The 16,219-nt window shown below is 41.3% G+C and overlaps 1 non-coding gene across 1 annotated transcript; it reads left to right on the plus strand.

The window, feature by feature from the left end:
• Positions 1–6,179: 6,179 nt before the first annotated feature.
• Positions 6,180–6,343, plus strand: LOC118147098 (U1 spliceosomal RNA). Its single transcript, XR_004733262.1, has one exon. It is a non-coding gene; the product is annotated as a U1 spliceosomal RNA (small nuclear RNA).
• Positions 6,344–16,219: the final 9,876 nt, after the last annotated feature.

Consider the following 16,219-nt stretch of genomic DNA (forward strand, 5'->3'; position numbering starts at 1 on the left):
GATCCACTTCAAGCTCTCCATCTTAACGCTTTTTCTTTTGGAGAGTTTTTAACTAAACACAGAGTGTTCTGACAGACCCTGAGGACAGCCTGCCTCATTTAGACAGAGGGGTCCGGCCTCTTCCACTCCTGCCCTAGTGGCCCACACCTCAACCCTCAGGGAGGAGATGAGGGCATCAGCCATGGATGGAGGCCCCGTCAGTGTTCATATTGATTGGGACCCGGATGAGAGAAGCTTCGGCTCAGTGAGCAGCTGTCGCTCACTCCCATGCTCTCTGGGGCTTCCAAGTGGATTTTCTGCTGGATGGCTTTGCTCTATCATAACTGTGAAAAATGAAACATTTTTCTATCTGTTCAAAATGGGAGCAACGGCCAGGCTCCTCCTCATACAGAAGGCCTCTGTCTGAGGAATGGGCTTTTTTTTTGTTTAAAAAATTTTAATTTGCCAATATCTTGACCAAGAGTGGAGGAAGGACATAGTCAATTATAAAACTGCACAGTATTTGGAAAGGGTTACCTCTGCTGGATTAATGAGGCAGGAGAGTTATCATCTGTTTCTGAGATCATCAAAAATGGATTAGATAATGGTGTATTATGGAGCCAAACAGGTCAGGGAGGGTTGGTCTAACAGACTGGGAACCTGAACACTAGGGTTCCCAAAGTGAGTTCCAACTGGGTGCAGAAAGAGCAACTTTCTGTTCCCTGAGAAGAAGCTGATACAAGCCTGCAATTATCCACACTGGGGAGGGGAAGATAGGGGTTTTGAAAATGTGGCCAAATGGAATAGACATTCAGGGAGTGGGGAGAAGTATGTGACCTTTGGCCCCTGATTTGAAATGGGGACCTGTTTAGCCTCCTGGTTTGTGATTATCCCATCAGCCTCCTCCATATCCCTCCCCTGTGTCAGCATTTAGAATTCAGCCATTGTTTATTAATAAGCCCTGTAGGGAGGAAACAACACAAAATTAACATGTATCACATTAAGATAAATTTAGGCTCAATCTTTTAGTGCCTTTATAGGATATTTTACTTAAATTGTGATATCAGGGGCCAGGCATGTTAGCTCACTCCTGTAATTCCAGCACTTTGGGAGACTGAGGCAGACGAATCACCTGCGGTCAGTAGTTCCAGACCAGCCTGGCCAACATGGTAAAACCCCATCTCTATTAAAAATACAAAAATTAGCTTGGCATGCTGATGGCTGTAACCTGTAATCCCAGTTACTTGGGAGGCTGAGGCAGGAGAATCGCTTGAACTCAGGAGGTGGAGGTTGCAGTGAGCCAAGACCGCCCCATTGCACTCCAGCCTGGGCAACAAGAGTGAAACTTCGTGTCAAAAATAAATTATTATATCATGTTGAAAAATATCTTTCTTAGGGTCTTATATCCCATTATATAGCAATATAAACTATATGCTACAGAGATAATTATTTTTAAACCTCAAGAAAATCTAGAAGAAAATTAAATTGACCATTTATCAAGCCTCAGGAGAGGGATGAAAGTGATTTTTCTAAGCTTAGAAGCAGCATAGAAACCCTCAGAGGAAAAAACTGACAGATTTGACTATATAGAAGAACAAAACACTTCTGTATGTTTAAAAAAAAAAAAGACAACCAAGGGATTGAAAAAACATTCATAGCTACTGTGACAAAGGGTTAACGTCTTTGTCATTTAAAATGATCATATTAATTTACAAGAAAATATCAAGTTCCAATAACAAGCTAAGAATATCAACATAATTTGTAGAATAGAAAACACAACCAGTAAACAAAAATATTGAAAAAATGTTCAGCACCACCAGAAACCAAGTAAATGTAAATTTAAAGAAATATTTTGTGTACTTTTTAAAAAGTCTTTTTTAATAAAAACTTATGGTGGTAATAAAATCTCTGAGTACTTGCTTGTTCATAAGAGATTTTATTTTTTCCTTCAGTTGTGAAGCTTAGTTTGGCTGGATATGAAATTCTGGGCTGAAAGTTCTGTTCTTTAAGGATGTTGAATATTGGCCCCCACTCTCTTCTGGCTTGTAGGGTTTCTGCTGAGAGATCTGCTGTAAGTCTAATAGGCTTCCCTTTGTGGGTAACCTGACCTTTCTCTCTGGCTGCCCTTAGTATTTTCTCCTTCGTTTCAACCCTGGTGAATCTAACGATTATGTGCCTTGGGATTGCTCTTCTTGAGGAAGCATTACACATAGAAAGAAACAACCAGTATTAGCCGTTCTAAAAATATACCAAAAAGTAAAGAGCATCAACATAAAGAAGAATTTACATCAACGAATGGATAAAACAGCAAGTTAACATCAAATGGCATTTACCCTAAATTTAAATTGACTAAATCCCCCAATCAAAAGATACAGCCAAAACCCAACGGTATGCTACATCCAGACCCATTTCACATGCAAGGATACACAAAGACTCAAAACAAAGGGATGGAGAAAGATTTACCAACTGAATGGAGAGCAAAAATAAATAAATAAATAAAAAGCAGGAGTTGCAATTCTCGCATCTGATAAAATAGATTTCAAAGCAACAAAGATATAGTGGTAAAAGGATCAATGCAACAATAAGAGCTAACAATCCTAACACCCAGATACATAGAGACTTACACTCAATGAGACAGAAAATTAATAAGGATATCCAGGACTCGAACTCAGATCTGGAACAAGTAAACTTAATAAATATTTATAGAGCTCTCCACTTTAAATATACAAAATATACATTCTTGTCAATACCACATCACAACTACTCATAGGTTTAAATGAAATATTGATCGGCCATTATTAATACCCATTTTTTAGAATAAAGCAACATTTCCATTCTCTCTCCCCCTTTTTCTTCCTCCTTCTGCCTCTCCGTCACGCCTTTTTTTTCCTTCTCTCAAAAAAAAAAAGACATTAAAAAAAAAAAAATGCAAGAACAAAAAAATCCCCCAAACCAGGGGAAAAAAAAATTTCTAATATTGACAAGAGTGTCCTGAAACTGTTTTTGTTGAATATTCCTGGTGATCTCATAAAAAGATAACCCTTTCAAAAAGCAATCCAAAGTCATCAAAATGTTTATATGCTTTGACCTAGGAATCCTGCTTCTGAGACTCTAACCTGTGGAACTACTCTAAAAGATAAAAAACTAACATATAAATGTTTTTATTGCAGTGTGGCTTATAGCAACAAAAATCAGAAACAACCCAACACCAAGAAGAGGTGCTTGTGTCACATCCACTCAGTGGAATATCAGTCCATCTTAAAATGATGACCATGTGGAAAAGGGCTCCTTTAATATTAGATGAAAAAGTGGTATACAAAATTGGATATAAACTTGGATTTCCAGTGAAAAACATACACTAGGAAAAAATAGAAGCACATCAAAAATACTTTGAGATCACTGTGCGTCTACCAGAATGAATACAATGTTTGAAAACAAAGAAACAAACTGACCGCACCAAGTACTCACAAGTTTGTGAGCAACTGGAGCCCCCATACATAGCTGGTGGGATGATGGTACTACGACAAAGTGGTGCAGCCACTTCAGAAAGCAACTGTGCAGTTTCCTATCAAGCTAAACATAAACTTACCATATAACCTAGCAATCCCACTCCTGAGTATTTACCCAAGAAACATGAAAGAGAATATTATCAAGGAGAATATTCACATGCATACCAAAAGGCCGTATGTGTATGTGTAAAGCTGCTTATAGCACCTTAATCATAATTGCCAAAAAATGAAAGCAACGCAAGTGTTCAGCCACTGAAGAGTGGATAACCAAACTGTGGTATATCCATACAGTGGAATATTAGTCAGCAATAAAAAGGAATGAACTACTGATACATGAATCATAGATGAATCCCAAAAGCATTATGCTAAGTGGAAGAAGCCAGACATAAGAAGATATACATACATACACATATTATTCTAAATATTTATATGACATTTGGGAAAATGCCAAATTATAGAGACAGAGGACAGGTCAGTGGTTGTCAGGAGTTTTATGTGGAGAAAAGAGACTGAATGCAAAGGAGCACAAAAGGAAACTTTTTTGATTGATGAGACTGTTCTGTCTCTTGATTGTGGTGTTGGCTACATGACTGTGTGAATTTATTAAAATTCATAGAACTGTATTCCTTGAAAAAGGTGATGTTTTTCTGTACATAAGTTAAACCTCCTAACCTGGCCCCCATCCCCCCCAAAACCTATCTATATGTTGGTGAAACAGTATGATTATTATGGGTGATTATTTTCTCAATTTTTCAGATTATCTGACATATTTTGAAAAACAAATTATGTAAATATATTATTAATATATATACAATCTGTATGTCTGTTGCTGTGATAAGGGAGGAATGATCCATGAACAGGGGCACTTTTGTCTAAATATGTATAATACTTCCATTAAAAAAGCCACTGACAAGAAGCCAGCAATGTGAAAATCCTTTGTAAAATTTAAAATCTCAGGCCCAGGAGGCTACTCTCCCATTGCCTCTACCTCTCTTTGGATTTTTTAAGGAGCTCTACTTTTCACCTGACCTTACTAGCTCTCAAATTAAATACTAAGTAGTAAAGGAACTGCATGCATTTCATTGAACAAATAAAAAAGACTTGGAAGTGAAATTTATCTCAGATATGCAAGGCTGGTTTAACATATGAAAATATATCAATGTAGTATACCATATTGATAGAACAAAGGACAAAACCTACATGCTCATCTCAGGCATAGAAGATGTATTTGACAAAAATCCGACATCCTTTAATGATAGAAACACTCAAAAAACTTAGAACTTCCTCAACCTGATAAATTGCATCTACAAAACACTCACAGTGAACATCATATTTAATGGTAAAAAGAGAAACCAAAAGCTCATCCTCTAAGGTCAGAAATACATTGAAAATGTCCACTCTTGCCAATTCTATTCCGCATTATACTAGAGGTTCTAGCTAGTGCAATTAGGCAAGGAAAAGAAGTAAAAGTTATCAGATTGAAAAGGAAGAATTAAAACTATCTCTATACAAGACATCATCTTGTACATAGACAATTCTTTAAAAAACTACAAAAAACTATGAGAACTAAGCAAAGAGTTCAGTAAAGTTGTAGAATACAAAATTAATCTACAGAAATTAATTATATTTCTATATACTGGCAATGAACAATCAAAAAATGATACTAAGAAAACAATTCCCTTTGCAATAGCATCAAAAACAGTAAAATACCCAGGAATAAATTTAACCAACAAGGTGCAAGACAAATGTAGAAAATTAAAGAAGATCTAAATCAATGGGAAGATCCAATATTCATGGATCAGGAGACTTCATATTAAGATGTCAGTAATCTCCAAATTTATCTACAGATACAGCACAGTCTCCATCCAAACACTAGCTATATTTTTGCATATATCAGCAAGCTGATTCTAAAACTTATATGGAAATGCAAGGGACCCAGAATAGCCAAAATGTTCATGAAAAAGAACAAAGTTGGAGAACTCATACTTCCTAATTTTAAAACATATTACAAGCTACAATAATCAAGTCTGTGTTATTAGCCCATTGCTATATGTATCAATGGAATAAAATTGAGAGTTCAGAAATCAGCCCTTACATTTATGGTCAGTTGATTTTTCAATAAGGGTGGCAAGACAATTCAATGGGGAAAGAATAGTCTTTTAAAAATGGTGCTGGATGGCCTGACTCAGTGGCACATATCTGTAATCCCAGCACTTTGGGAGGCTGAAGTAGGCAGATCACTTGGAAACAACTCAAACTCTATCAATTGATAGGTGAGTAAACAAAATTTGGTATATGCACACAAAGGAATATTATTTGGCAAAAAAAGGAATATGGTTCTGATGCATGCCACAACGTGGATTAACCTTGAAAACATTATGCAAAGTGGAAGACACTGCTCACAAAGACCACATATTATGTGATTGCATTTATATAAAATATACAAAATAGGTGAATTTATAGAGAACGAGTAGACGAGTGGTTGCTGGCAACTGAGGACAGTGTGGCAAAAGAAATGACTCTGTGGGTACAGGGTTTCTTTTTGGACTGATGAAAATGTTCTGAACTCAGACAGTGGTGATAGTTGTACCACTTGAAATACTAAAAACCAGTGAATTCTACACGTTAAAGGGAGAATATGACAAACAAATTATTATACCAATCAAAAAAGGATGAATATAAAAGACAGGAATATTTACCTGGCAGGGGAGATACTATGATCATGAAGGTGGTTTTCCCAGGGCGAGGCTTCTCCATTGCACTTGGGATGTGCTGACCCCTGCAATTTCCCCAAATGTGGGAAACTAGACTGCATAATTCGTGTTAGTGGGGGACTGCGTTCGCGCTTTTCCCTGGTAAAAAAATAAAAATAAAAGACAGGACAGGAACCAGGGTGGGTAGGGCAGGGGCTTGGGCACAAAGTATGTCTAAGGATCTGACAGCCTGTGGTACTAAAGAATTAGCATCAGCTTCAGAGTTTTCTAGAAACTGGATTTCCCTGGGAGCGATAGGGAAGTCATGGAATGGGCATTGTCCAGGCCACCACTGGTTGGCAAGTGTAGACTAGCTTTGGCTCACCTCCTGATCTCTGTCGCCTCAAGCAAACTGCTCCTCTATATTTCAGCCACTCATAGGCACACATCACTGGCTGTGCCTGTATTGCAAATATTTAGGCAAATATTTATTTTTCTCTTTGAATATAAAGTCTTTAAGTGGAAGGACTATGCCCCAATGTGTCAACACAGTCACTTGGACATGGTAGATGTGTCTAAAGTTAAGTGGTGAAAATCATAAAGTAGTGCAATTTCTATTGGTTTATCTTCCTTCCATAGCTCTTTCTCAGGGGCTCCAGGGGTTCCTCAGCGTGTTCCTTGATGTGTAGCTGGTGACCTCAGGCTCCTGGATGTGGGATGACACTGCAGGGAGGGGTTCAGTTTAAGCCAATGTATTCTCCTCCCTGGCTCAGTGCCTCCTTACTTTGGATGACTACAACCCATATCATATCAAAGATTACAAATGAACTCATGGGTACATGAATACATGGAGTCTCATTTATATTTAACTATCTGAGTTGAGTTGTGGTTGAATAGTTGGCAAAACAATACACTCTGCAAACATTTGATTAAAGTTTAATTAATTTTGATTTTGCAGTTTTCTTATTTTAGAACCATTTTTTTCAAGGTTGCAAAAATAATTTTATAGGCTCTTGCAAAGCACTTCATTCAGTCCAAGGCATCACATTGCCCAAGGCAGCATATTAGATGAGAGGCCCTGCTTTGTGGGCTTCATCAGGGAACAGATGAAGAGGCATTTGCGGGAACATGGAGTCCCTCCTGGGCCCTAGAATTTCTCCTCTAAAGCGGTTTGCCTAATGCACCCTCGTTTTGACTAGGCCTGTCCCTTTAAGCAGCCTCCTGGCCCAGCACATCAGAGTACCCTAGTGCCCACTCCATTGCCTGTCTCAGGGCCCAATGCTGCCCAGCAGTGACATAGAAGTGGGACACACAGGTGTTGACAAAGATTAGGAGAGATCGATGAACACAGACGCAGATTCATTCCCAATTCCCGAACTAATCAGTTGGTTTTCACAAGCACTTTATTCCCCCGTCATATCAGCCACAAATACCTGCTTTAACGCTTGGGATCAGCCCTGCGCCAGCCAAATTGATTATATTATTTGGTTTTCTTTAGGAGGAGAAATGGAAAAGACCTTTGCCCTCCCCTATAAAAAAAAAGTGAAAGCAAAAACAAGTAAAATAACAACAATTGCAGGTTCTGACAGAGTTGAAGAAAGAGCCTGCCTGCTGAGTTCAGATAATACTTTTGAGAAATTAAATGACCATATCATCCTGATTCTTGGTCTCCAGTGCATTGGTCCATGATAGCAAGAGGCCTGAAGAGAAGACTAGGGTCTTGCTAGACCTCAGGAGCACAAGTAGCAGGAAGTAAATCCCTGGGCAAGGAAGTGGCTTTGCTTAGAAAGAGGGGGATCACTGGAAAGACAAACAGGCTCCAAAGGGATAGAAGCAGAACACAAATAACTTGGGAAGAATCATCCAGGAGTGTGATACAAGGATTTCCAGTGAGCAGTGGCAATGACATCATGGTCCATTCAAAGACATAGGTGCAGGTTACCGAGTCTTGGGGGCTGTGATGGAGGCATTCCTTCCTTAGGAACTTACAGGAGGGTAGCCACTTATTCTAAAACCACCCAGCTGGAAGGAACCAGTGAAAACAAGTTCTGGTCTCCTTTATTTATACAAAGGAGAAATTAAGGCTAAGAGAGGAAAGAGACTTAGACCACGTGGATGAGTACCAACAGAGCCAGGACTACAACTGAGATCTCTTCAGTCCCATCCTGGGCTTTTGCCATATGATCATTCATGATTCAGGGCCAGGGTGACTCCACGAGACCATGGCAGCCCATACAGCCCATTCAAGTTTAGAGGGGAGTGAGCCATCTGTCTCTTCTCATCTGGAGTCACTCTTTCTGGTCCTAGGTAACCAGCCATTGACTGTAGCCTCCTGGAGGATCCCCAAGAAGGGAAGGGCAAGATGTGAACTAAAACACCAAAGTATTAACATCAGAGGCCTGCTTAGGCTCTGACAGGGAATGGATGGGGTTCAGGACACACTACCCCAAAATATGACACCTTGGCATTTGAGAAAACAGCAAAGGCAGGAATGCCATAAAATAAATGCCTCTTCCAAAATAGGTCATAAGACCCACATTTGAGAGGTATGCTCCCTGTATCTAAAGAAAAGAAATATCCTTATATCTGAAGACACAAGGATGCAGGAAAGAATCTGAACAAGTAGGCCTTGCTAAATTCCGTCTAGTTTATTACCAAAAACTCATACCACCTTCAATCACACTTCTGCATGACTGTCCACTCTTCATCAAACCAAAGTACAGTCATGGGCCGAGTAATGACTTTTCAATCAATGATGGACCACGCATACAACAGTGGCCTTATTAGGTTATAATGGAGCAGCCCTAGAGAGGTGAGCCATTTAAAATCTATATTTTTACTGTGCCTTTTCTATAGATACATAGATACTTAGCACTGTATTACGATTGTCCACAGTATTTAGTAAAGCAACATGCTGTACAGGGTTGTAGCCTGGGAACAATAGGCCTACCCTATAGTCTGTGTGTGTAGTAGGCTGCACCATCCAGGTTTGTGTAACTACACTGTACAATGTTTGCATGATGATGAACTCACCTGACAATGCATTCCTCAGAACATACCCCATCCTTGAGTGACGCATGACTGAATAAAAATACACAGGTTTCCCTGTTTCTTTGGGTCTTCATTTCTGAAGGTTCCCTTGCCATGTAAAACTTATATTAAATAAATCTGTGTGCTTTTCTCTTGTTAGTCTGTGTTTCATTATAGAGGCCTCATTCATAAACCTAGCAATGGGTGAAAAGATACTTTTTCTCCCCTACAGAATCCACAAAGGCTTCTGAGAAAAGGCAGTTGTACCAGGGCAGAAAAGCAGAGTGTGGCACCAGTGCATAAGGGGCAGGGCTGCCCTGGTGGCTTATCTGAGAAACTCATGAGCTGGCCTACCTACCCTCTCCAAGGTCCACTTGAGGAGTAGGAATTCTGTGGTCTAGTTTGGAATACAGACCATTTCTGCTCTTCAGCAGCGACTCTGAGTCTCTGGACCTCAGTTGCTCCCCTTTGAAATGAGTGAGCAGGAGTAGACAATATCTCCCGCCTCTAGAGCAGCATGGGTCTCTAGTCTTAGGGTTTTTCTTTCCTTATCTTCAGATAAAAGATCCCAAACTCTCTCTTGACCACCATTTCTCTGTAGCTCTACCCTGCCTTCCTTTCTTGGCAGGAAAACTTTTTGTAGGAGCTGTTGGAGCCTGTGTTTCCACCTCCTCACCCCATATTCTCTCTTCAGTCCCACCTCACCACTGAGACTATTCTTGCCAGAGTTACCAGTTACTTTCACTCGCCAAACCCAAAAGTCCTTGCTCTGTTCTTACCTTCCCTGACTTTTCAGTGGCATTTAAAATATAATCACTTCTTCCTTCTTTAAACATCAATTTCTCTTGGTTTCCCAAATATCATACTCTACAGGTCTTCCTTCTGTCTCCCCTGCCGCCTTGCTATACTAACACCTCCTCCTCTTTCACACTGACTCCAAACGTTAGGGTGCTTTGGGACTCAGTCCTTGGCCCCCTTCTCTTCTTCATTCACTTTCTCTCATTCAGCTTAATTTAAGTACCTACTCTACTCAATGGCTATTGAATTTATATCTGCAGTGGGATAACTCACCTCAGACTCTTGCATCTGAATGTTTATTCCTTCTTTCTAGGTCATCTTGAGTTTCACATGGGCCAAAGAAGAACCCTTGATTTTCTTTCTCCCTTAAGCTGCTCCTCAGTCCTCCGCATCTCAATACACAACATTACCGTCCACTCTGTGGTTCACACCAAAGACCTAGAAGTTGTGTTAGATTTCTCATTCTGCCTCATCCCCACATCCTGATCATCAGCAGACTCCAAGTTCACCTAGTGCTAGTCTACTCTCAGCCTCCACCTCCACCTCAATACCCTCCAGACTGGGCTTCCTGCTTCCACTCTTGTCCCTCCAATCCATTTTCCCACAACTGCAAATCAGATCGAGTCACTTCTCTGCTTAGCAACAGGGTATCCCTTAACTGTTAGAATAAAATCCACACTCCTCAGCCTGGTTTCTAGTGGGTGACCTGAACCAGCCCCTGCCTCCATCTTTGACTTTTTTCTTTCACTTGGGCCAAACCGTTTTTGACCTGGGCCTTTGGTCATTCTTCCAGACCTTCACTTGGTGAGCTTTGCTTTAGAGTGATGTTCTCTGAGATGCCTTCCTTGGCCATCAAACTGAAATTGTCTTCTGCATCTTCCTAAGTCTTTGCATATCACTTGTCATGATCTGGCATTTTTTATGCTTATTCATATGTTCACTTACAGTCTCCATCCCCCATTACTAGAATGTAAGTTTCCAGGAGGCAGGGACCTTGTCTATATAATTTACTGCCATATCCCTAGTATCTAGATTAGCATCTGGCATGTGGAAAGTGGATATTTCGTGCATATTTGTTCAATGAATGAGTAAATGAATGTATGATTATCTCCAGGAGTGGAGTTTGGGAATCCCTATTTAAAATTAATTCAGCAACGAAAATCGAGAACTACTATGCATAAGATCTAATGTATTTCCCAAGTAGAATGAAACAAGATTTTCCATTTCTAAAGACTGTGGAGGGCAATGCTTACCCTAAAGGAGTTAATCTCCAGTAGCGCAATCGAAAGTCCTGTGGCTTATGTTGAGAAGATCTGGGTCTAGAGCTCTTTGCCCACGTGTTCCTGTGGCACAGAAGACCATTGTGTTTGCTTCCCCATGTTACTGGCCCTGCCTTTAGCTCAACAGCTGGGAGATAAAGTGCCTCCTGTCTTACTTGAAAGGAATCAATAGTAAGAATGAGTACTTGGCTCTCTCCAAAAGGTCAGCTTGACACCTGATTTCTCAGGCTACTCTCTTGATCCCTCCTCCCCATTAATGGGGAAGCCTTCTCCTGCCTGGCAGACAACTTTCTAAGAACAAATTTGTAATTCGATTCTGAGAAATATTATGGGGATTAAGATGATATCTCAGGGTTCATTTGGTTTGGCCCCTTGAAGGATGGGACATAGGTGGAGACCAAAGGTCAGTGTGTGCCCAGCACATGTGAGCATGGGTACAAGAAGAGAGTGTAGGTAGACATGTGTGTCAGCAGTGAAACATGCCACAAATGCGAAGGATTCTCTCTGCATGGACATACATGGCACTATATGTAGCCCATGTGCCTAGTGCTGGGTATGCTGAGGCATGAGCATGTTGGTGTATGTGTTTACATGTGTGACACAAACGAATGCGTTTGCATGTGTACTAGACAATGCTTTGCCAGAGTCTGTAACCAAGTAGCCATGTGACTCTGAGCAGTCACTTAATTTTCCTCATCTGTAAACTGGGACGGCTTACTAAGACTATGCATTTTGCATGTTTGTTGCTGGGAATAAATGAGATCATGAAAGGAACACTCTTTTTACAGGAAAGCTCCCAGCATGTTACTTACATTGCAAATCTGCTTGCATGTAACCTCGGGCCACACACGTGCCTGTAGCTGCCCACAGTTGCCGCCCCGCCCCTCCCCTCAGCCTTTCAGTACAGAGACGCCCAGTTTGAGAAAACCTAATATACAAAAGCAGAAGTCCCAAACACAAGCGAGACAATTAACCTGCGGGGCGAGGTTACCAAGGGCGGGCTGGGATCCTGTGGTTTGGAACACATCTGGGCTTCCTGGTCCAGCGCCCCACCCCCCTCCTGTACATCCCACCTCTTGCAAAGCCGCGGGGAGGAGGTGGATTATCTTTTTTTTTTTTTTTTAATGAATAGGACGGGCTGTGGGCGCATGGCAGGCCCCATCTGTCCGCTGCCCCAACTCAATTTTATTCCCATTCACCCGCCTTTGTTTGCCTCCTTTTTTTGATCAGCAATGCTGTGGGGGGTGGGAGTGCAAAGGCTTACTGTTCTCCAACGGCGTGGCGGAGCCCCGACCCCCTCCGGTTCCCCGCCCCCGTGACCACCGCGGCCCAGCGTTCCTGAAAGTGAGGGTCCCCAGGCTGCCAGTCAGCCCCCAACCGTGTGGAGCGAAGGCTCTCGGGAAGCGGAGGTGGTGGCGGGCAGCCAGCCGAGGGGAAGGTGCTGGTTTTTCCAGGTCGTGGGGCCTGGATGGCTGCTGCTCCCAGGGTGGGATCAAAATGCACCTGCCAGTGACAACGGCCTCTCTACTGCGGGGGGGCAGGAGGAGAGGGAGGCGCCCACAACGGAGGTTAACGGGAACCACCCAGGTTTCCAAGTGGTTGGGAACTGCACATCTGCAGGTGGCACCTCTACAAACCATTTCACTCCCTTTTAAATAGAAAAGACAATAGAACAGCCCCAATTTAAAAATTCACCCATAATCCCATAGCCTGAGTGCTAAAACCATTTTGAAGTTTTCTTATGATCTTCCGTGGCCAGTTTTTGGGTGTTTTTTGTTTGTTTGTTTTTTGTTGTTGTTTTGGTTTATTTTTGGTTTAGACATTGCCATTCTGAGTGAAAGGGACCTAGGGAACTTCCGAAGGGGCTTGACAAAGTGTCACCAGCCCATTTTACAGATGATGTGCCCAGAGAGAAAGAAACCAGGTCCCTGGACTCCTGGCTCAGAGCTGGCATTGTAGCTAGGGTCATGGTTGTGGAAGACTGAGGGAGCCAGCCAGCTACCCTCCAAGGACTCCCCAGTAGTTTCCCAAAGTCTAGAGGTACATGTACCAGCTCAACAGGAAAGAAATAATTCCCAATGTCCTCTGGGGAACTGCTCAGATCTAAAATCAGATAACAGCAGTGGAGATCAGTTCAGAGGCCTCTGTTGAGTGGGCCATGCCAGTGAGAGGCAGGAAGGCTCAGTTTATGATGTTCTTTGATAAATAGGTCTGTGTTGTCTGGTATTTGGGGCAGGACCCATTTCTGCCTGGCAGGGGACACTAGAATGTGGCTCTGCATCTTGGTGTGCAGTTTTCCATGGGTCACAGTTGGCACAGGCTGCAGCTGAAAACTTTAGGCTTCCTGGTTATCCAACAGCTATCTCCCAGCAATTTTTGTCTTCAAGGAGTTCATATCATCAAGGAAATGTAAACCTAGCCCCATAACTACGAGAGGTGGTACCAAACAAGCAGTCTGGTCTCTTTTATTTATAGGTACAAGTAATGGGTCATGGAAATAGGGGATGGTCACAGGGAAGGTCTGATGGAGGAGGAAACTAAGCTGAGTTTAGGTGGAGGAGATGGGGCCCTGGGAAAGGATTGTGGAGACATTTTTACAGAACGATGAGTTAAAGCAGAAGCTAGAACAAAGTCAAGTATGTATTGTGGAGAGTAATTAAAAAAAGGCCCATGATGCAGGTACCAAAGTGATGGGACAGGTGACCTGGGTCGGGGGCTGCATTAGTAGGAGCCCTGAGGTAAGGTATATGAACATTGGCTGCAAGAGGGTTGGCGATCCATTTGGTTGCCCAGCATTATCAGGAGCCTGAAAGGAAAAATGTCTTTGCACATGAAGACAGATTTTTTCACATACTTACGGGTGTGTGTGACTGACAAATATACAAAGGCATTTAAAGGCATTATCACATTCTTAAAAGATTTGATCATTCTCAAATTTCTCAGTTGATCTATGCTACTCTCAAGCGGAGTCCTTGAAATTTACATGAAAAGGCATCCTCCCACGTGAAAAGGTCCTTAGTGTTTCCAGAGAGTGTCCTCTGAGCCTTGCCTGTGCTCAGAGGAGGGATGAAAAGGATGTTCATGCCTTGAGGAGGTAAGACTCGATGCTAACAACAGAAAAAATGTCATGAGGCAAAGAATGACCAGGTGCCAAACCCAATATAATCTAGGGGCCAAATGACAGCATTATAGACATTCAGAGGAGAAATCTCTGTGGGAGGTTAGCAGGATAAGGTTTATGGGCAACATAGGATTTAATTAATCCTTAAAGGATGTGGGGTAATTGGATAGGTAGATGAGCAAATGCATATGGGCCTCTAGTTAATTATTTATTTGTGTTCATCTCCTTATTTTTTTATTTTCTGAAATTAAAAAATATGAAAATAGAAAGAGAATAATACAACAGAGGCTGGTGTATCCACCACCCAGAAGTGACCGTTGTGTCAAATCTCCATCATTGCGTTAAATAAAAGAAATGCAGTTGTTTGAGTGAAATTGACTTCCCCTTTTTTCTCTCCCCACTTCCTGTCTTGACAATCCCCCTGTGTCCCGTGACCAGGCTACCATCATCATAGATTTGGTATATATCCTTCCAATCCGTTTACTATACTTTTACAAGCAACTGTGTACCTATGAACAAATACTAGCAGTATTTGTATGTATGTTTAAATGAATATAAGTGGCATCATATTGAACATATTGCTCTACAAGGTTTTTTTTTTTTTATTTGTGTTGAATTGTGTCTTGGTGGAATAGTGTTCTTTTTGCCTGCCATGTGGCATTCTGTCACATGAATACTGCATAGTTTTGTCTGCAATAATACTGTTGTAGTGAACACCTTCTAGACGACTCCTTGCATACATGTATGAGAGTATAAGTGGGATTACTGGGTGTGAGGTAATATATAGTTTTAGATTTACAATTATATTAATTTATAGTACTCACCATGATTAGCTTTAACTAGATAATTTCTTTTAAAAACTCAATGAGTGTGAAATGGATTATATTTGTGCTTCTATAAACACCTGCTTACAAAGTGTACTGCACCAAAGCAGCCTACTTTATTTAGAGATATAAACATGTCATGGTTTTGCTGAGCTGGCTTTCATATCAGAAATATAAACCCACTTTTATTTACTAATATTTAGAAGAATAAGAATTTTTAATTGTTGACTTTGGAGAAGGAGGATCAATGAAAGAATAACTCTTGAATGGGAGACGTGTCCTTCTGAGCTATGGATAGAATCTATCCATTTGACTTTGGTTATTGTGAAAATATATACTGGGGAGAACCCATTTCTGCCTGGCAGGGGACACTAGAATGTGGCTCTGCATCTTAGTATGCAGTTTTTCATGGGTCACAGACCAACCTTCTTTTTAACTCTGTGCCTTGGCATGGACGTGTCTCTCTCTGTGTGTGTGTGTGTGTGTGTGTTTATAATTTGCCAGCATCATCCTCATTGAATATCCATGTATCCAATACTCACACATACTACACAAGCGTATCATTCACTGACAGTGAAGGTTGGAGTATGGCTGGAGCATCTCAATGAAACCATCTAGATAGCTTAGTTCTAATGGGCACAATCCATGCAAATAGTAGTTATGAGGCCACCTTTATGCTTTCCTGTTTGGTGCTTAGTGGATGTTGTTTTCTTATTCATCTATCATCATGTGAGTTCCACTGCTGAAAACCCTCCTATGTTTTAGAGAGTTCCACTGCTGAAAACCCTCCTATGTTTTAGAACTTTCATAATGACAGAAGGAGCAAGATAATAAACTGTTACCTTCTTTCTGCCTGAGTATAAATTCACTTGCCATTTCTCTGTAAAGAAGATATTAATAGTTTCTATAAAATATGGGGTAATTTTCTGAGCTGGGCAGTGGGCAGGGAAGGGCAGGTGGGAGATAGTTCCAGAGCTGGGTGTCT

This window comes from Callithrix jacchus, chromosome 13 (assembly GCF_049354715.1).
Source record: "Callithrix jacchus isolate 240 chromosome 13, calJac240_pri, whole genome shotgun sequence".
NCBI lineage: Eukaryota > Metazoa > Chordata > Mammalia > Primates > Cebidae > Callithrix > Callithrix jacchus.